This window comes from Argiope bruennichi, chromosome X1 (assembly GCF_947563725.1).
Source record: "Argiope bruennichi chromosome X1, qqArgBrue1.1, whole genome shotgun sequence".
In the NCBI taxonomy this organism is placed as follows: Eukaryota; Metazoa; Arthropoda; class Arachnida; order Araneae; family Araneidae; genus Argiope; species Argiope bruennichi.
The window spans coordinates 74,043,467-74,065,214 of NC_079162.1; the positions used below are offsets into that span (position 1 = coordinate 74,043,467).

The 21,748-nt window shown below is 29.0% G+C and overlaps 1 protein-coding gene across 4 annotated transcripts in view; it reads right to left on the reverse strand.

Moving 5' to 3' along the window:
* Window positions 1–21,748, reverse strand: part of LOC129958126 (sodium/calcium exchanger 3-like) — a 206,101-nt gene that overhangs the window by 72,979 nt on the left and 111,374 nt on the right. Inside the window, exon 2 of one of the 4 annotated variants that reach the window (XM_056070322.1) lies at window positions 4,306–4,522. The exons of the other annotated variants lie outside the window; for them this stretch is intronic. The gene's annotated coding sequence lies outside the window, so the exon portion shown is untranslated. The remainder of the gene's footprint in view (window positions 1–4,305; window positions 4,523–21,748) is intronic. 4 annotated transcript variants of the gene reach the window in all.

Consider the following 21,748-nt stretch of genomic DNA (forward strand, 5'->3'; position numbering starts at 1 on the left):
ATTATATGAAAAGTATGGTTTTTATTTAAAAAAAGGAAATATAATCATGGCTGATGAAAGAAGACATCTCTATATATTTCAGAATAAATGTTTGATTGCTCAAAATAAGATTAAGATCATTTAACCATAAAAATTCCGCTGTGAATAATCGATAAATTAGAATTTTAGTTAAACATAAAAATAACATATGCAATTAAATGATAAATTTATTTATATGTAATTTATAAGGAAAAAAATTCAACAATGAAAAAACCAAGTTCGATTAGTCTAGAGACATATTTTAAATTAGTCGCGAAATAAAAAAATATTAAAAATAAAAATATGTATACATTAATAATTGTAACGCCTCTTCATCTTTTAATCAAATAGCCAGATTTACTTCGCAATGTGAGAATGAAACAAAAAATTTAAAAAATATCAGCATAAAATTCGAAAAGTAAAAAAGAAAATTCGCTTTAGAGTTGAAGCATAATATTTTACGAATCTATGCATCCGGACTAAAGTACTTTAAACAAAAAATGAATGCGATATTTTTTCGGAATGTTGAGGAAATTCTTTTTTCCCCATGAAGAAAAAAGTTATATCTACCTAGATGTGAAATATTGTGTTAAATTCCATTCGTTCACTTTTTCTCTCCGCAGATTTTGAAAAGAGTTCTGGTCATTAGAATGTATGGACTTTAACTCTTCTCCTATCTTACTCTGATAATAAATGTTTCTAAATTTGTTAAAGACAGCTCACAATGTGCAAATACAAGTCAATATATTTGCCATGTTGTAGTTTTCTACTTCCTTATCGGATTTAGATTAAGAGAACTAGGACGTTCTCGACAGCGAAAATAATCGAAATTTTTCGATTATTTTCGAATCGAATCGTAACTAAATTGGATTCTTTTGCAAATAGATATAATATCTGATGTAAAATGAGTCATATATACAAAGGATGGGCCATTTTCGTCACAAAACAGCATAACATTTTTTTTCTAACTATGTCACTCGATTATCTTTGAGTTCATGTTACAAAGCATTACGCTGAGAAAAATGAAACCTGAATACAATCCTTTCAAAATTAACATAATATATGAGTACAGGTACAGTAATTAAAGCGAAGTGAATGTTTTTTTTTCTTTTACTATACAATAGAGATTTTTAAAAAAATATTTCATTGCATAAAATGTGAAATTTTTAAAAAATATATTATTCCTCTATAATTTCATGAAAATATATTACTACTATAAAAATGTAAAAATAGTTTTAATATATCCATAGTGTTGTTAATAAATATTGTAATACAAGAAATTACAAGATAGCATTAAATTTTTTTATCTATGCGTATCAAAATTTAAAAAGAAATATCCAGTTTTTAGATAATGTCAAAAACTGTATCTTTCTATCATAGAGATTCCTGTTAATTATATTTTTTAAAGTAATCTATGCACTTTCATTTATTCAAACTTATTCGTTTGTGTTATAACACTACATGCGTTTACACATATAATGTTATGCATTTCTGTTATCAGTGAAATGTCCCCTATTTTATGAGACTGAAATTGAAACAGAAATGTTTTGTAGGAACAAAGTTTCTCTTCCATGTTCAACGAATAGGTATTTTCTTCCCTAGCATTATTTTTATATAGCTCTTAGAATCCAATAAACTTTTAGATTACAAAAAAAACTATTAAAGTGTGAACATTTCTGAATCTACAGTACATTATTGCATTTTATTTTCAAGCTATCTCAATGAAAATGATAAGCTCTGATAAAAATACATAGCATAATCATCAAAAATGATGCAAAATTATTTTTTGTTATCTTCAACCAATGTCTATTACGTGATGAATCTGAATGATGTATAGTGCTGCAAAGTTAGTTTTTTTAGGGAATTTACATTTAAAAATTTTACATATAACAATTTTTAACAATTTACATATAATTGCACTTTATCTTATGTTGTGCAAAGATGCATCATTATTTTTTCTCTAGTAAATTCTAAATTTAAATTGTCTTGGTGACCGTGACGCACATCATGTGATAATGAATTAAAATCATAAAATCGAATTAACAGAGCAAATTATAGCAACATGACATTTTCAAAGCAAAAACTCCTACAGCGAAGGGAATTGCATACATAATTTAAACGAAATATTTGTTTAAAAAGTAACATTTCCCTGATTCAGGAATTCTTAAATCACAAATGGAAATAAGTACGGCAATGCTGGGATGGCAAAAATCGTTCCAACAGCATTTTTTGAACTTTATATTTTTTTAAAGATTTCTTAATATGCAAAGGCGATTATGAAATAATTTTGAAACAGAAAATGCTGTTTAATCTTTAAATAGCAGATTTGAATTTAATCGTACATAAATTGAATTAAATTGTATCACTAATTAAATCTTCATTTCCCCCCTTCCTATTTTTCAGGAGCATGGAAAGTTGGGAGGAGAGTTACATACAATTTTTCTCTTCCAACAAGGGATGTGAGTGAAAAAAAGTTTTAATGCTTTGCTATAAAAATCACAAACATTAAAATTAAATATCATTTAAAAAGCAAGTGATACAACAAAAGCAAGCATAATGTTGTTATTAAAGCTATAAGATGTTGCAATCAAAGCTTGCTATTACAGATAATGAAGATATTTAACGCTATCATATGCATGTGCTTAAACCAATTTAGAGTTTAATCATTCAAAAATCGCAGTAAACAAATTGAAATAAGCTGACACGTTTAATTGCAATGGCGTGTATTACTGTGCCATCACTGTTGCGTTACAAACGTAACAGTGATGTTATCTAAAATATTAATGACTTTTTTTAACATTTTACCTTCCATGGGCACTTTCAATGTATAAATGGGAAACTGAAGGAGAAGTAAGCTGGTTGGAAGGTTAAAAAATATTGATGTTGGCTGTTTAATAGGCCCCTCGCAGATGTCGAATCGAATCTCTCAGTAAGAGGTCATTATATATGCTACTACTCGTAATAGGAAATCTATGGCCACGGATATCGAATTAGTATTCGCAGGGACCGGGTGATTCAACTTCTCAAAGCTAAACCATGTCAGCAGTTTTTTATTCCTAGTTACTGTGCTCTAAATCTTCTGGGCAGAGACACAGTACAAAACAACGTGGATAAGGAATTGTTAAGTACAGTACGCAGTTCTCACTTCCCCTGGAGATTCAATTAGGACGAGGACATTGATTAAGGATTGACTAAAAAGTTTACAACGTGGTTTATTTTGAATGACTCTTAACGCCCGAAATGCAATGCGTGACTATCCCATCATTCAGTATAAGCACATATTTTCGGACTAGATAGGGTTTTTTCTATAGTTTTTCTGTTTCTCAAGATGGAGAATAACGTGTATGCGAATAAATTACATTATAAGTATTCATGCTTTCCTGTCGGTTGCAGCAATGCCGTGGGGTCGAGTAACCTCTATGTTGATGATGGAACCTATGGCGACTATTCATTTCACCCTGATTACCTAAGAAATGCGGAGGTAATTGCATTGTGAAATGTCTTGTGGTTGAGTTTTGCTATTATAGAATATCTTTCTTTTTTCTCCTTCAGTAAGTATAACGAATTCGTAAATAAGATTGACATGGTGAACATGATGTATATCAAGTAGGTATTGGTATAAATTGTTTAGTTTAACTATATTAACACTTTATTTTGAAAGAATACGATTGCTACTTGGGGACAGACATCTTAATTTTGAACCCTGATCAGAATGATACCCATCCTTTTCAAATTCCATTGTAACACTAGCGAGAGTATGTTTAACCCTCGCTTTAATGGTGGGTTTACTTAAAGCCAGTTTTGTCATTTCTGTAAGTTCACGCATCCTTAGAAAGAGGAGAGGACGAAACAATGTGATATTGTTGTTCTATCTGGACGCGTGCTTCTCATTGTCGCACTTCCTGAGCATGCATGATTTTCTGCGCATGAGCAATTTGTAGTGGTGATAATACTGGCTTAATGCAAGCTCACTGCAGTAAGTCCACGTACACGGCGGGTCTTTGTTGGAATCTACTTTTGAAACTAGAAATTTCCACTATAGCTGCCCATGAATATCAATTGATTCCATACAATCAAAGGAACAGATTTATAGTATCATGAAATATCTATTTTTCTTTTTGTTTTCAAAGATTCATGCAACGGGAGGAAATGCATGCTAAAACATATGATGAAACAGGAGTCAAACTCAGTTAATGTATCAGGCTGAAAGTACTGAAGGAAAAAAGGATCACGCCGAGACAAAACCAAAGTGGGGAAAGAAAAAAAAAAGAAAGCATATATATTTACAAGCCCGTCATAAACGTATATCCTGAAGACGAGAACAGAAAGAGATGAGCACAAATCCAATTCTGTCGGGGGTCGACCCAAAAGAGAAATATAAACTCAGTTAAACAAACACGGTGCGAATAGCATCTCGCATTCTCTCATGGGGAATCAAATGGAGCAGCAAATTCAAAACCCGTTCTGTCAATGAATGAAATAGTTCCACGAAAAGAGGAGAATCCTGGAAAGGAGAAGAAAAAAAAGAGTGATTGTTGAATAAAATAAGAAAGTAAATGTATACTTTATACTTTAAACTGTTTGGAATGCAAACAGTGAAGATGTAAAAAAAGAAAAAAAAGTCAAACTCTAGCTAGTTGCTTTCTCAGGTGATCTCTTTTTTTGTTCAAATCCCTTTTCCACGGTTTTTGAAATCTTTCGATGGAAACCTCAATTGGAGTCTTGTTAACGGTATAAAGTCTTGACGTTATTCCGACGGTTTTGCTGAGAATGAACGAGACGGTTTTGTTTTTATGGCTTGTTGTTTCTTTCGTCCGAAAGTTGAAGAGTTCTTCGCCCGCTTGACAGAAGCCATCAATATCGCGGAGGCAAGAAATTAAATTATCCACTCAAATATTCCGTTAGAACTTTTCCTAACTAATTAAGTAGTTCGCATTTATTAGATGTTGCAGTTGCTTATAATCATTCTAAGATGAATTATTGAAAGAAAAAAAAAAGATAAGAATTATTTTTGTGCACTTATTTACAAAATTATTATTCAGCGAGGTAATTAGCTAGTTTCAGCTCAATTTCTTTTCATGACGGTGCAACTTCTACAATCCTTTTTAAAATTTCGCCAGACTTCTAACTAATAAATTAGTCAATAACCATTTGATGTTTTACCGATTTATAATCACTCTTAAATAAAATATAAAAGCCAATAATTTTTATTGGCTTATAACAAAATTACAATGCATCACTGTAATTAGCTAATTTAATGAGCTCACTAAATTATCCAATTTCTAATGGCCAATTTCCCAATCCAATTTCCCATTTCCCAATGACACATTTCAAACTTCGTGTAGAGTCTTCATTTATTATATAGGAAAAGAAATACATTCTTTTTATAATATAAAAGATATCTCTTCTAATAATGATTCAACAGCTAATTCCTAGTTCGCTATACTTCCTAGACGAAAAACGTTTCAAATGATGTAAAGAAAATTATATTTATGTTGTTCCAATTAATAAATGTTTGTTGAAAAAATTTTAAGTTTTAGTTTTTATACAGTCCTTCAGTCCTATTAATCAGGTTAAGTAAAATATTCTAGGCACCATAAAATTTTAAGAAAAAAAAGTTTGTCTTTTGTAATTAAAACTGACCCAGTTATGAAGCTTCGAATATCATCACTTTGGACCATTTCAATTTTTCTGATGTGAATTTTGATTTTAATAAAAAAAATTACAAAATTTGAGAAGCATATATCTTATCTTAATGTTTCATGCATTGCAAATGTGAATTTTATTTCTACCATAATTTTGATAACTATTTGTGTATAAGTAAATATTACAATTTCACGCGTCGTTTATTTTTAAATATATATAGAGCTAAATTCATTAATATTTATAAAAAAATTAGCACTCATCTAACTATATTAGTACTATACTTTATTTATTATATTATTTTTTTATTAATACTATAGCTATATATATTAGTACTATATTAGTATATAATTTCCATCAATTTCCAAAGCAACCCTTGTTTATCGGGACATTTATCTAAATAATCTAGCTTTCTATTAATTCAGTTTCTGAATGAGCGTTTTTTTTTTTTTAATTTAAATATCAAAACCGAAGCATATAGAAGTTTTAAAAAAATTCGCAAAGCATTCCGCAATAAAGCAGCCAAATTTAAGCAAACACTACTAAAAAATATCACATCTTATATAATTTTTTAGCAAATATCAAATAAAATATAAATAAAAGCAAATGAAACTTCATAAAATTTAAACAAAAACAATGGAAATTTCAATGCAAAATAAGCAAAAACAACGGAAATTTCAATGCAAAATAAGCAAAAACAGGTGTTCAGTGAAATAGAATAAGCAAAAAACAAATGAAATTTCAATGAAAGATGAGTAAAAACTGATGAAACTAACAAAATATACGCAAACCGTGTGCGTATCAGCATAAAAAAATTTTATTCTAACAAAAAGCTTTATTTTTTTATCATTTTTATTTCCGAGTTTATTGATTCATATAAATTATAAATTTTATTAGATAACTTTTAATATTTCAACTTGAAATACCAGAAGAACATTTCTCACGATGAGAAAGTTAACTTTAAACTGTTATTGAAATAAGGAAGGAAACGTCTCTAAGATAATTGCTAAATGTGAAGGACGAACAAATTTAAACCTTTTTGATGCACCTCTTTAAGAATAGGCGCTGAATTAAATGAATGCAATTCATGCAGATCTGCACACATCAGCACAGAAAATGCGAAGTAGGTATTTGTTGAAATACTTTTATTAGTATTATATAAAGGACAATATTACTAATTTTTCCTTAAACAATTCAAATCTGATAATTAAGACAATAAACATATATTATTAAATTTTATATTATTAAAATATTGCTTCTAAATGATATTTCAAAATAAAGAGTACTAGGTAATGTTCTATTATAAAATTGAAAAAGTACACTATGACATAACTAAATAAATGAATATATCATTTTTTTAAATAAAGTATCTGAGTAAAATGAAGAAAAGCAAGATTTATCTTCGCTTTTTTAAAAGAATTAAAATTTTTTTTATCAGATTCAATTCTCAATATTTACTTAAATTGCAAACATTTTTGAAATAAAATGTCAAATATAAGGAATTTTTTTGAGTAAAGAGTATATTATTAGACAAAAAAAGTAAAGTAAAGAAAAGAAATGTCATTTTTTATCCCATTATCTCCCAATTTCCTTGAGTTTCTAATTTTTCGAATTAAAATTAAATTTCAACGCTCTTCCACCAATTGTCAATACTTACAAGTAAAGTAAACGATCGATTTCCAATATATCACTATGTTTATATTATTAGCATTAGATGCAATTTTCAGCAAAATTCAAAAACACTTTAATAAAACCATAAAAAGCCCCATGTCGTCTAATGAAATGAAAAACCCTTGAATCCTCCTTAATAGCCACTTTACTAAAAAGTTTATATTAATACCACAAGATGGCAGCACAACATTTTATAAGTTCCGCTAAGAAATTATTATCATTGAAACTGAAAAACATTTACATGTGACTGCAAATTCAATTATTATTCAATTCAATTCAGTTCTTAAGCCACTTGTAAGAAGGACCTATCATTAAGTTTCATGCGAGCAATTTTAGAACATTATTTCCAACCATTTAATCAATTTTTCCAGGCCTGTCATCACAACTAAGGATTTTTTTACATTCTAAAACAGTCAACATTTTTAGGTGTATTGAAGACTAACTAAGAATTATTTAAAAAAAACTTTTTGTACGAATTTTAGCAAAACATTTCTAATTTTTATTGCTTTTAAATATTATTTTTATTGCCCTTTAAATATTAAAATGATTCTTAGAATCGTACTCAACCGAATAGTTCAAAATGAAATACAATTACTCATTGTTAAAAAAAATATCTAATCATATTTCAGAAAGATAAATTAAATGCCAGTATTGAATCTTACCATTTAAATATTTGTTTATACACATTACTGCCAAAAAGATTACCTTTTGTTCTAATTCTATGAAATATCAGGTTCAGATTACAGTATATACGATTGGCAGGTATTTTTTTCATAGTATTCATTTTTTTCCATTTATAGATATATTTAAATTGTTCTAATACATTTGTAATACTTAAAACAGCACTGAAAATTTAAATACATGACCCGGAATTATCTTCTCTTTACTAGTTCATATTTGTCTGGGTTGTATTTTTTTACACGGAATTCTAAGATATATACAAAATTATCAAATTCTCTAATATGGGAAAAATTTTGCATTAATAAGACTAGGTATAATATTCTACAACCGACTTTTAACCATCAAATATTGCTTTATATGCCGGCGAAATAACCAATAATACAATAAAAATTATTATTTTAATCCTTTTTTAATTTTAATTGAATAGTAATGACACTGCCATTACGTTTGTAATTAATGTTCATGATTAAATTTTTGAAGCGGATATTAATGTCTCCACACTTTTAATGAAATCTTATTTAATGAATACATATATTTCTGACTGACATAGTTGCTTTAAGTAGTTTTCAAAGAAAATAAATATCAAACTAAATTTTAGTAAAACCAGATAGTTGCAAATTGTTGCATTGTATGAAAAGCTAAAGATGAATTAGTTTAATTATTTAATTGTTTAATTTTCTTTTTTTCTAATAAGATGACAATTTGAATCATGAAAATGCGCTATTGTTCTGCAATCCATTGAATATTTGAGTTAGTTTTGTACTCCAAATAATTTTTATATTAAATTTTCTCATCTAATATCCTAATCATAACCTTAGATCATAACTTTTAAAATGTGATGACTCAGTTCAATTATGGGGTATTTGTTCATAGGTGGCACATAATTTTTATTTCGAATTTTCTTATATATGAATTATCTAATTTTATATCTTAACTTTTAAAATATCAGGATTCAATGTGAGTTCGGGGTACATGCTCATAGATTCCATATAATTTTTGTTTCGAATTTTCTTATCTATGAATGGTCTAAATTAATATCACAGCATTTAAAATATGATGATTCAAAGCAAGTTCGAGGTACATGCTCATAGATTCCATATAATTTTTGTTTGGAATTTTCTTAACTATAAATGATCTAATTTTATATCACAACTTTTAAAACATTAGGATTCAATGCAAGTTTGGGGTACGTGTTCATAGATTCCACATAATTTTTGTATCGTATTTTCTCGTCCACAAAAAAAAAAAAAAAAAAAAAAAAAAAACTAATTTCAAATAATAACTTTTGAAATATGATGACTCAATGAAAATACGGGTATATATAAAATAATGAATAAATTTGGATACCCTGAAAGCTCTTCGACAATTTTTGACTTATTGTGCATACTCGAGACAAGCATTTTAGTTAAAACACAATGTTTATAAAAATGTGATTTTTTGCCGTTATAATTAACAGAAACGAAATTTGAAATATTCAAACGTATTATCTATGAAATGTGCTGAAATATCAAATAAAATATTACTATAATGTTACACAAATGTGATTTTGATTACCTTGATCTTTTGCTAATCGGCATTCATGAAGTAGAATGTTTCACTTCATTCTTATCTAAAAGACTGATATACTAAACGAGTTTATAATGCCTTATTTTTAAATTAAATGGCCATTAGAACATCATTTTAGAAAAATATTACGGAAATTGCACTTACTCTGCAAGTATAAGAATCCGTCTATCAATGTCTATTTTTATGTAGAAAATAGTATATGGATATAAAGTATAACAAAATGCTCTTTCATTAGTCAAAGCGTCATATTATTATCTTTTGCAAAATATTCAACAGATTTGTCAAATGGTCGACTGAAAGTCTGAAGTAAGAATATCGAAAAAAAATTATAATGAATAAAAATAAGAATTCAAAAATTAATGCAACGAAATTTGGTTTTAAATAAAATGAATTCATCAGTAAGCAATTAATATAATATACATGTACTCACTAAATAAATTTTCACTGCCAAATACTACAAAAACAGCTCCATATGTTTGGAAAAACATGGCTAAATCTAACCATTGTGCCATTTGATTCCACTAAACATATAAGTAATGTACTAAACAGAAAATTACATTTCCTGTACTTTCTTAGTAGAAGTAAAGTCTACTAAGTACTACTTTACTATTCTATAAAGAATCAATAGATGGTAAGGTTTATAAATTACTTCTTTTTCTGTTCGATAAAAGTTAAATACGTGAGAAGGCATTCTCATATTATGACTGATCTATAAAGGTTAAAGATTCATGAGTATTTCTAAAAATTCATATCGAATGAAAATTTCTATTAGGTGGTAAGGTCTACTAAGTATCTAACTATAAAGGTCATGTAATCTATAACCAGAAAGTGACGTGTATGATATAGTGGAAAAAAGAGTGAATCAGTGTGAAAGACTACGATGGCCGTGTCTATCTAAACAAACAAACAAAAAAATCGTTTGATTTTTTCCCCTTTAATTTCCTGTCGTGTGAACGATTTTATGATGGCAGTGTTTAGCTTTCAAAAACAGAAAATCTATTGTTTTTTTTTCTTCTTATTTTTCAGTGATATGAACGATTTTACGCCAGCAATGTCTAGCTTAAAAGCAAAAAAATCGTTTGGTTTGTTTTTGTGTGTGAACAAGTTCTATGATGGTAATGTCTAGCATAAAAAAAAAAGAAAATCTGTCAGCGTTTTTCTTAATTTCCTGTTATACAAACTATTTTATGATATCATTGGCTAGTTTAAGAAGAAAGAAAATATGCTGTATCTTTTTTAAATTCCTAACGTACAAATATTTTAATAAATATTCGCAAAAATAAAACACAGATTGATAAAAGATATGTTTTATATAGAACATGCTTAGTAGACACATAGTTTGAAAATTCTTTTTTGTCAATTTATTTCTTCTTTTTTTAGTCTAGTTTTTTAGTTTAGTTTTTAAGTCCGAATAAAAAAAAATCTGAACTTGAAACCTGATTGAAGTAATATTTAGTATTTTACGAAATTGGGTGTTGTCGAAATGTTTAAAAGAACGAATGTAGTAAAAACCTAACAAAAAATTTAAGGTTTAACAACACTTCATATGAAAAATTGACGTGAATATGTATATATATAAGAGTTAGTGTTAAAAATAAATTACAGACACTTACCATTAGTAGAACGTTATCTCACCATTACGTCGTAGACTACTAACTATGTGAATATTTAAATATACGTACCGTTTATAAAGACTTTATATCTTGTATGCACTAAATTGTGAATCATTACTTCAAAATTTCTTCAGCATATACTCTGTAGCTTGTATTTATATCCTCTAGTAGATATTTAATCTAATAGAGGATTAAACATCCAGAAATTTCTGTCTATCTGTACTACTCGATTTAAACTGCTTGAATACTAAATGATTAACTGTTATATTGGCAGTATACTATTTACCTTTACGATAAAATAGGCATGTGAAACTGATAAGAGATCGAAAGGTTAAACGATAAAGATAAGACCTGTTATACATTTTTGGTTATATAAATATCTATGACAATGATTCTAAGTTAATGTATGAACATTTAGAAAATTTTTCAAAATGAAATGAAGCTATTTAAATTACAAGAAATATTGATTTCTATTATTTTCTATTAATCAGTGCTCACTCCAATAAAATTTGAATGTAATGTATTCAGAGTTCATAGGCAGAACGTGCGTAGAAGATGCATTCAGTATGCATGAGTTTCTTCAGTGTACATGTTTGTTTAAATGAGTTTCGAAAATTGATTCAAAGTACAATGATGTATTTTCGAGTTTTTTTTTCAATGTGATTTCAAAATATATTCAGTGTACTATTGATATATTTTTTGTGTCCTTTTAATATGAATTCAAAGTACATTCAGTGTGCGTTGGATGTGGTTTTGTACGTTTTTCAATGTGAATTTGAAATAAAATGCGAATTAACTCTTAATTCTTTAATTTTTAAATTTTATGACTATTATATCACTCAGATTAAGTTTTTGAATTTTTAGAATAGTTAGATTAATGTCTCGTTCTGATGCAACGCGAATGATTATTGGAAATAAAAGAATCCCTGAATTTTTAACCACGTTCAGATGACGGGGTTAATATGTGACAAGGTTGTCCTTCTGCAAATTTTCCATCACATCAGCAGGAGAACATATGATCCCAACAGATTAAACATGCATTAAGCACATGCACTTTTGGAAACTTTAGATGAAATGAAAATTTAAAAACCTAAAAGAGATAAACATGCTAAAATCTAGATTATTTAATTTTCTTTTAAGCAATGTATAATTAGAAAGGCCAATGAAAAGATATAGAGAAACAGCAACAAGTATTTTTCAAAAATAAATTGGGATAATCGTTCTCCTGCCTTCTCCCCCCCCCCCCAGTACCTCATCCATTTTCTTTTCAAAATGATTTGTATGATGAGTTATAATCAAAGACCTATAAGCAAAACCAATATAGGTCAACAAATAGGTCAAATAATCAATATAGGTCAAAAAATCAATTGACGGAGTTCGAATAACTGAATTTGTTATTTGGTTACTGGTTTAGAAATAGTTGAAGGAAAAATAAAAACTTTAACCCTTTAAAGGGCTATTTTTTTCTAATCATATTATGTTAAAATATTTTTAGGCTTGAAATTAGAATAAGAAAAGGGATTCATTTAGCTTATTAGATACATTTAATTTGATTAATTAATTAATTTGGATAATTAATAATTAAGTAACAAATCAAGAAACATCATTTTATCTGAGATAAAGAACTGAAGCATCTAAGTTTCTGATTTACTAAAAAATTTGTCAGAACTTATGCCAACCTACATAATTTCATACAAAGATTGATAAATTTGGTGGGAAGCATACTTCCCACGACCTATAAAGAGTTAAAATACCATATTTCGTTAAAAAATATTTATTTTTAATGAAACCTTTTATTATTTATTTTTTGTTTCATAAAGGCTTTCGACTGTGAAGTCTGGGATATTTGGAAATCATAAAATCACACTTATATTTTTAGCAAATGAATTCGACCACCGAATGACAAATAACAGTAAAGATATTTAGCCGAAATTAAAGTTAAAATATAATTATAAAGAATGCAAGAGATAAGCTTAACTACATTATTTACTCAACCAAATGTTTACGCGTATGGTGAACGACCGACTACAACAGTCAACACTTCTCTGAATTTGCCACCGAAAGGTCTGAGTTAGCACATACTTTGCACTGATGGCATACAATCAGTCTTCGAATCTGTGCTTTAAAATAGAGCAAGGACACTACAAACAGAAAGCTACCTTTCACATGAATAAGCTCTAATGGCAATCTCAAATTTAATCAAAGAGTGTTTAAAATTTTATTGAGTGATTAAAAAACAACATGGTGAATTAAAGATTTAATTTTTATAATTTATCAAATCATGTTATACGTCATGTTATTCTGATTTAGATGCAACATAATTCAATGTCATATTTTCCATTAAGATTTGTTATAAAATATTATAACTGTCTCGGAAAAATCAGAGATAATTTCTTAATGTTTCTAAAAAAGATCTGAAAGAAAAAATGCGAATATATTGCTCACACCCCTTCTCTATTCATCATGAAAATTTTCCTGCCTTTTGAGAATTTAAAATTCCTACCGTTGACTTAAAAGGACTTTGAATTCTTCGATGCTTCAAACCTCAAAATTATTTTAGTTTTCACATTACGGAAAGAAATGGTGCAATTTTAAATGCGAGAAACGTAATGATTTTTTTTTCCCGGAAGAAGGAACTTTTCATCTTCAGAAATGTTGACGAGTTAAAATTTTTTGAATTTATTTCGGAATTAAGGGGGTATATACAAATGACGCCTATTTATACTGCTACAAATAGGAAATACATTTCAAAGCATTTTCAAATTTTATTCATTTATTAGTATCTTTGAAAATTATGTATATCATTCAAGGATTTGAAAAATAATATATTAGATCTTTTGTAAAAACATGAGTTACTTGAAATGATAAGTTGTTTAACAATAAAGTGAATATCTTCTGTTTATTTTTGACAACATGAAAGTTAACTAAGAAAAATCACAAAAAGGCAATTCTATGTGATAAAGAATAAATGGAAAACTTTTTGCAATATTTTTACATCAAAAACTTCTAAACTTTGCAAAGTAGCTGAACAATAAAAGTTTTTTTACTAGGAATAAACAGAGTTTATGCCAGAAATACTTCAGAGAATTTTTAAGTAGTCTAATTTCAAGCATACGCCATTATCTCAAGTTAAACATATTCTTTAAATATACCATTTGATGCTATTTCTTAAAAACCCTATTTAGCTTTAAATAAAACATTTGTCTTTAATAATGCTATATTTTATCATTAGATTTCTTGGAAACAATTAACATTTATATTAAACACTTTCCTCTAAGCGCACTCAGCTTTGTCTTTCGATTTCTTGGTAACCACAGATATTCCCCTGCTCCGCTTCCAATTTAAAACTTCCACTGGCTTGAGTAATTATTCTATTCCAAATTTCGGTAGTGTTTCGAACTCTCCCTAGGCAGCCGTAATAATTCCGTAACGAATTTCAATGGCATTTTGGAATCATCATGGACCTGAGGTTAATTTATGTAAACGATAACATGGTTATTTTAAATTATTCCACTACAACAGCTTGCTTGCGGAAAATATCGGACAAGTAAGGAGCTTCATTAAAATCTCATCAGCCCCAAAGGAGTGAATTCTTGGTCTTCAAATTAAATCGATGAAAATAGACTAGCTCTCATAAGCTATGATGAAATTGGGACCGACTTACGAAAAATCGATTCTCACAACAAATTAATAAAGAAACGTTACATAGAGTTAACCAAGTTTTGTCTCAAAGCTGCTTTTATTACTTGGAAGTCAACCTTCGATCGGCCTTGGTCATAATCCACATTTCCCCTACTGCATTTTGTTTTCTTCTGAACGCTTAGCAATAAATTTCCATAAGCCATCCGTTTTTGCCTTTCACAATTCATCCATAAATAAAATTGATTGAGGTTTTGTTTTATCTTTTTGTAGCCATTTCATTTATTTTTGTTCATGTATATCGGATCGATGAATATACATGAGTTTGTTTTGTAGTCAATAAAGAGACTCTGGAAGTTTTAATGAATGATAAATGAACTTACGCAACTGCGGGAAAAATATTCTTTAATTTTTGCTATCGTTTCACGGACATAGTTTGTTAAGTAATATGAAATTTGAGGGAACTTAAGATTAACTATACCAGAAACGTGTAGTGATAAAAAATTATCTTCTATTTAAAAACAAAAGCATACTAAGCTTGTAGAAATAAAGGAATAAGCAAAACTGCTTTTATCAAGAACGATTAAAAGTTTGATTATGATGGAAAACATGTTCCACAGAAATAACATGTTTCTAGCTAATGGAACTGAATTTTAAAGCAATATTGTTGGCTTTTTTCTTCTAAAGGAAAAGTTCTGTCACCAGTTTGTTATTTAGAATAATCTAGATTTGATGAGTTATAGTCAAAAACTGGTATGCGAAAAAAAATTTCAGTTTTAGAATTGGTAATTCCATTCCGAGACTCACAAAGATACAGCGAATTTTCGATTTAAAAAAATATTGGTTTAAGTGAAAATTATTTGAATGTATGACATACCATGGCCAGCTGCATAGCTTGGTATACAGAATTTGGTCTTTTAAAATATATATGGATATAGAGTACAGAATAAAATAAACAACTGTGAAATAAAAGAAAATACTTATTAATACTCACTTGGAGCCACTTTGAGAAAAGTTACCTTTTGCATGGTATGTGGGATGGAAGCATAAATAACATGCATATAATTTTTAAAAAAACGTGAAAGAATGACTGGAGGCTGATAAAATTTAGATATCCTTAAAAATTTTCAAGTCAGGTTACTGAGAGGGTCAAATCAGATGACTTACTTTATAGCCATACTCTCGGACCATGGCGAAGTCTACTTCAAAAAGGAAAACGATTTCCTAGAAATAAAATGTGGCCTTAATACACCAGGATATTTAAATAAGGATCGTCTTTGATTTTCTGATGAAGAAACAACAAGTGGGCCAAGACAAAATTAAGAACAGCCAAGTAAGATATCGCACCTATGTGAGCACTGAGTCATCTCCATTCTTCATAGCTGGCAAGAAGTAAACAGGAGTAAATGCTTCTTCAGGTGTTCTCCAGACATAAATGCACCCTATGGTCTGAATATGATAAATATTAATTTATCACTTAATTTCTCTAATCTATCAATCAGATCAAATTACTTTTTTCTACTGCCTTAAAGCCTGCCTCAGTGAAGTCTACACCGTTGGCGTCATTTTACAGCATTTTAAAATATAATAGTTCACAAATTGTTAACCTGGCATGCATGTTCGCTTTTGGTTAGTTTTGGTTGAATCTTTGGAAGAACTAGTACACTTTTGAGCCGCTATCCTTTTCAATTCCTGTCTACTTTTATGAATCAGAATTGCTTTCCACTCCCTTTCGTGTTTTGAAAACACCATCTGATCAACTCTGTTATTACTCTGTCATAATAACTGATATTGAGCTTCTTACACACCTCAAAAGGTTTGCTGTTTTCGTCAGTGAGTCTCCCGTTGAACGCGATCCAGCAATTATGTCACTTATGATGTTTATTAGGTTTGACATTGCAGCGTCTCACATTGAGCGCACGCGGCATCTCTCACAGCTGTTTAGAGACTTCTACTTTCCCATTTACAGTCATTAAGTGGCAGAATATCTGTGCCACGTGCTCTGGCTATGTTGTTGCTGTACTTTGGCACAGATGTTCATATTTTTCTGAGCCCTACATCAGTATATTTAAAAAGGTAAATTGAATAAATTAGATGTTACCAGTTTTGAAAACATGGCCATATATTTTGGTAAATCACTTGAAAAACCAAATATTTTAATAATTCTAACAGCAAATATGACTAATAAACAAAAACTATGGAGATACCTTAAAATGGTAATTTTTTAGGAGATTCAACAGAAATAAGAAATAATTAAACAGATTCTAGAGGATCACTGTTCATTCCACTTAGAGGAACAGGACATGAGTTTTTCTTGTACTTTTTGAAAATAATTGCTAGCAAGCTATACAGACAAATATTTTAAAATAAGTCAAGGATATGCATAAGAACTACAGGGTGGTCCAAAAAAAACTTCCCCTATATATGAAACCCTAGCGACCTATCCGCTCAACCAATCGAACCAAAATTTCAGACATGGTTGTTTGAAGGTATGCGCTGGAGATTGTGATGATTCTAAACAACACGGTTACAGTGAGAGAATTTTGAAATTTTCGAATGGCAACACCCACTTTTTCCTTGCGCAAATTGATCAGCGTATTGAAAAACCACAAATGGCGTAGGAACGATTAGCTTGTGACGAAAATTGCCGCCTTAAAGCATTTGCAAAGAAGAGCATTATAAAGGACTAATGACAACACAGAGAGGAAAGAGAAAAAAAAGTTTTTATTGGAATGGAAAGTTATAATTACATGTTTTCAACGTGTTCATCTTCGCAGGCGACAACGCATTGCATTCGGGAGAATATGGACAACAATGCCCAAAGTAACATGAAAGAAGGAATCTGCGTAACTTCACGTGTTATCGCATCTTGCAATTCTTACACAGTTGCAGAATTCCGTTATTCCTGAATTGCAACAACCAAATGTCATTAGGGACATTGTATGGATGCAAGATGGGACTCCTCCACACGTCGCCGAATGTGTTCGACCAGTGCTGCAACAACACTTTTCTAATAGAGTCAACTCTAGTAACTTTGCAGTTTCGTGGCCACCGCGATCCCCCGACTCATTCCTATGGATTTCTGGTTCTGGGGTTATCTGAAATCTAAGGTGTACATGCCTGGTCCACGAGATGTGTCAGAATTGCAAGATGTGTTGATCTCTGTGTTGTCATTAGTCCTTTATAATGCTCTTCTTTGCATATGCTTTACGGCGGCAATTTTCGTCACACGCTAATCGTTCCAACGCCATTTGTGGTTTTTCAATACGTGGATCAATTTTCGCAAGGAAAAAGTGGGTGTTGCCATTCGAAAATTTCAAAATTCTCTCACTGTAACCGTAACCGTGAACCCAGTGTTGTTTAGAATCATCACAATCTCCAGCGCATACCTTCAAACAACCATGTCTGAAATTTTGGTTCGATTGGTTGAGCGGATAGGCCGCTAGGGTTTCATATATAGGGGAAGTGTTTTTTTGACCACCCTGTATTTTTGAACGAAAATATTGAGTAAATATGCAATGTTTATTAATTTGCGTTACAAGTCAATTATCTCTAGATAGCTGAGGGGCAAATGCATAAAATAATCTAGTGAAATTGAATTGCATAATTAATGAAGATTTTGAGTTAATTTTCCTTACAGAAAAAAAAATTATTATAACTCGCGGCTTAAGGGCAATATTTCTTTCTTTCATTCTGATGCTTTATCTTATAGGTAGCTATTCCAGGTGGAAACATCAAATTGATATGTAACGGAATCCTCTTTAGTATTGTGCCCGAAGATTTCTTTCAAATGCTTTAATTAAATAACACGGATAAAAAAAATAAAAAAACAAACTTTATCTCTAATATTTCATAACGAATGGGGCATTGATCTAACAAATCAAATGTTTCCCTATAACAGAACATTTACAGATAAAAGTCAGCATTTTTAAATGCATATTTATGCAATAACGATCATCAGGTGATAATTAGATTTATGCCGTCATAAAAAGCAAAGGCATCTTTCTTCAAAATTGATTGGATGATACAGACATTATTTCAAGAATAAATAGATTTTTTTAAGCTATTAAAGTGATTTAAAATGAAAATCGTTGGAATTATTGCATAGTTACTGTAATAAAGTTGTTTTATTGTGTGATAAAGATTTATGGTTAAACAAATGATGTGTAATTTTCATGGTTAAATGCACTATCAATTTTAAAATTGCCCCTAAATTTTCTCCTGTAGTAAGCCGCGATGCATAGCTGAAGAGGCTCAAGACTCAATGAGACACAAGAATTAAAAATAAGACTCATAAGATTTTAATAAAGAATAATTATAGATTAAAATACATAATAAATACTTTTTTAAAAAATTATATTAAGTTAATTAAAACGATTAATGATAGCGAACAGAAATGCAGTCATAAAAGATTCAATATTTAGAAAAAAATTATTATTGAAATATTTTTTTTTTTTTTTGAGGCAGAACTCATGATGCCATTTGTGATTCAACAGACAAAATAAAACTTTAAAATATAGGAATTAACATTGTAAATATTTTGAATATTGTATAAAGTTTTTTTTTTAATTTTATTTTTCTCTAGCATTTGTAATTTAAACTTGAATTAGAGATGAAAAGTAAGGGAAGTGTAATATTCGTAGCTGGAAAATAAACATTTTTCAGTTCCAAAAGTAAAATTATATATAAAAAATTCCATATTTTCAGAATAATATTTTTGTTCTACTTTATTGCTAAATATTTACTTAGTTGTACCAATACATACTATAAATGTCTAAGAAATTGTTTCATTTAGATAATACGATCTAAAGGGTTGGAATATCAAAGCAGCTATTTACTTCTAAATCTTTCTTATTTTTCCTCGTAAGTTATATTCTTATTTATTCTTCGATGTTCCAAGCTCTTCTTCTTTGATTGCTTTTGAGATATAAACTAAGTTGAATGATACGACAAAGCATCTTATATATAGAAACGTGAACAATAGTAACATAAATCATCGCTTCCCATTTTTGGGAATCCGACAAAGAAAGCTTGTTTGATTCCATAATGTTAAACTTACGTATTTACCTTCTTTCTCAGCGTTTGGTGTTTGTAACTTGACTTATACCATTAAGCATTTAATTTCGTGATTCAAAAAAAAAAAAAAAATATCTGAATCATTGTTATGTTTGGATTTAAATCAAATCACAAAATTTAAATCCAAAAAATTATTGCAAAAAAGCGGGTAACTTTTTAAATGTTTAATTTTTTATCAAATAATGTGAGAAATGCTTAGATTTCAATGAAAATGATGCCCATTTCAAGGTGATAGATAATATTGATGATTTGGCAAAAAAATATTAAAAAAAACAATGATTAAAATAATGGTTTGAGGGTTTTATTAATGTATGAATATAAAAAAATGAAATGCGATCAGGTTCAGTAAACCATTACCATTAAGTCAAATTCATGAATAGTTGAAATCTGTGGGTTTTCAAAAGTTGTCACATAATTCATAGAAAGAAAGAATAGAAATATATTGTGCAGACTTAATTGCAATTCCTGTCATTCACTTCGGTTCTAATTCAAGAGTTCTGACTCTGCAAAATATGATTTAAAAACACAGATCCACCATGTTTAAAAGCACTCTTATAGTTGCAACTTGTTGATGATTTCTTAAACAGAAAAAGCCAAATCTTGAAATATTGTAAATTTATCAAGAAATTAATCAAAAGGTGATTTTTCAGTAATGTTTGATCTGCTACCTTTTTATATATTAAAAAAAGTCTTTAGAATTGATGCATGTAGAATCAAATATTATTTTTAAATATATTAACTAGCGAAGCCGCCATCAATTAAAGCACCGGATGCTTTAAAAATTGGAAGATTGAAACCCACAAAAATTTAGCCTTAATTCCCCGTATATCCACCTTGTAAAGCTAATTTTTCTCACAAAAATCTCTCGAGATTAATATTTTCTAGTGATCGAGAAATAATTAAAAATATTTTTCTATCTGCCTGGAATTTTTCAATAACTGCTTCCAATAATTGACACAAATTCCATTATTCAAAAAAAACTTCGGAAACTCGCTTAAGCTATTTGATTATAATAATCGTGTTTTTTCGAATTTTAAAACATTTTGCGTCAAGCTCATTAGCAGTTTTTCTTTCAAATTTGCTTCCTTTTTATTAAATGTTATCAACCACTAATGAAACGTCATTTTATATTAAGTGTAAATAGATGGTTCATTTTTATTTATTTTGTTTATGTTTACAAAATCAATTCTACTGAAATTCGTTAAAAAACATATTTTTTTATAATTGTTGAAAAAAAGTGTATTTAAAATGAATTATCTGACTATTTTTTCAGTTTATTTGCTTATAATCTTACAAATGTGGAAAACAAGTAAGTTAGAAAAAACTGCATTTTCTAGTACTATTATGATCTAAATCGATCTATTCTTCTAAGTTTAACACGATGCATGGAAACTTTATGTTTTAATATTTAAAAGGAAACTTTTCCATTGCAATTTAATTGCCTATTTTATTCAATATATCTTTTCAACAGCAAGATAATGAATACCATGTAATTATTCTGATTTCCTTATGAAGTAACTTAAAAAATATATATACAATCAACAAGAAATAAAGAAGTTTAATCTCCTAAAGTGCTTTTAAAAATAATTATTGTTATCCAATAAATAGCAACATTTGCAAAGATGATGTTAAAGATTAATGAAATGCACAGCTTGCAACTTAAAAGTATTTTTGCATTTTTTTCCTTTTTGTGTTCACGAATAAGGATTTTAGCAGAAAGACTACAGAAATGTAGAGAACAAAGTAGTCAAAGCCACCCACTTGAAAAATGGAGTTCCTTTTATTCTAACGGCAACAAATGTAGCTGTCTTGAGTTAAGTCAGCCATTCAAGACTTCATGT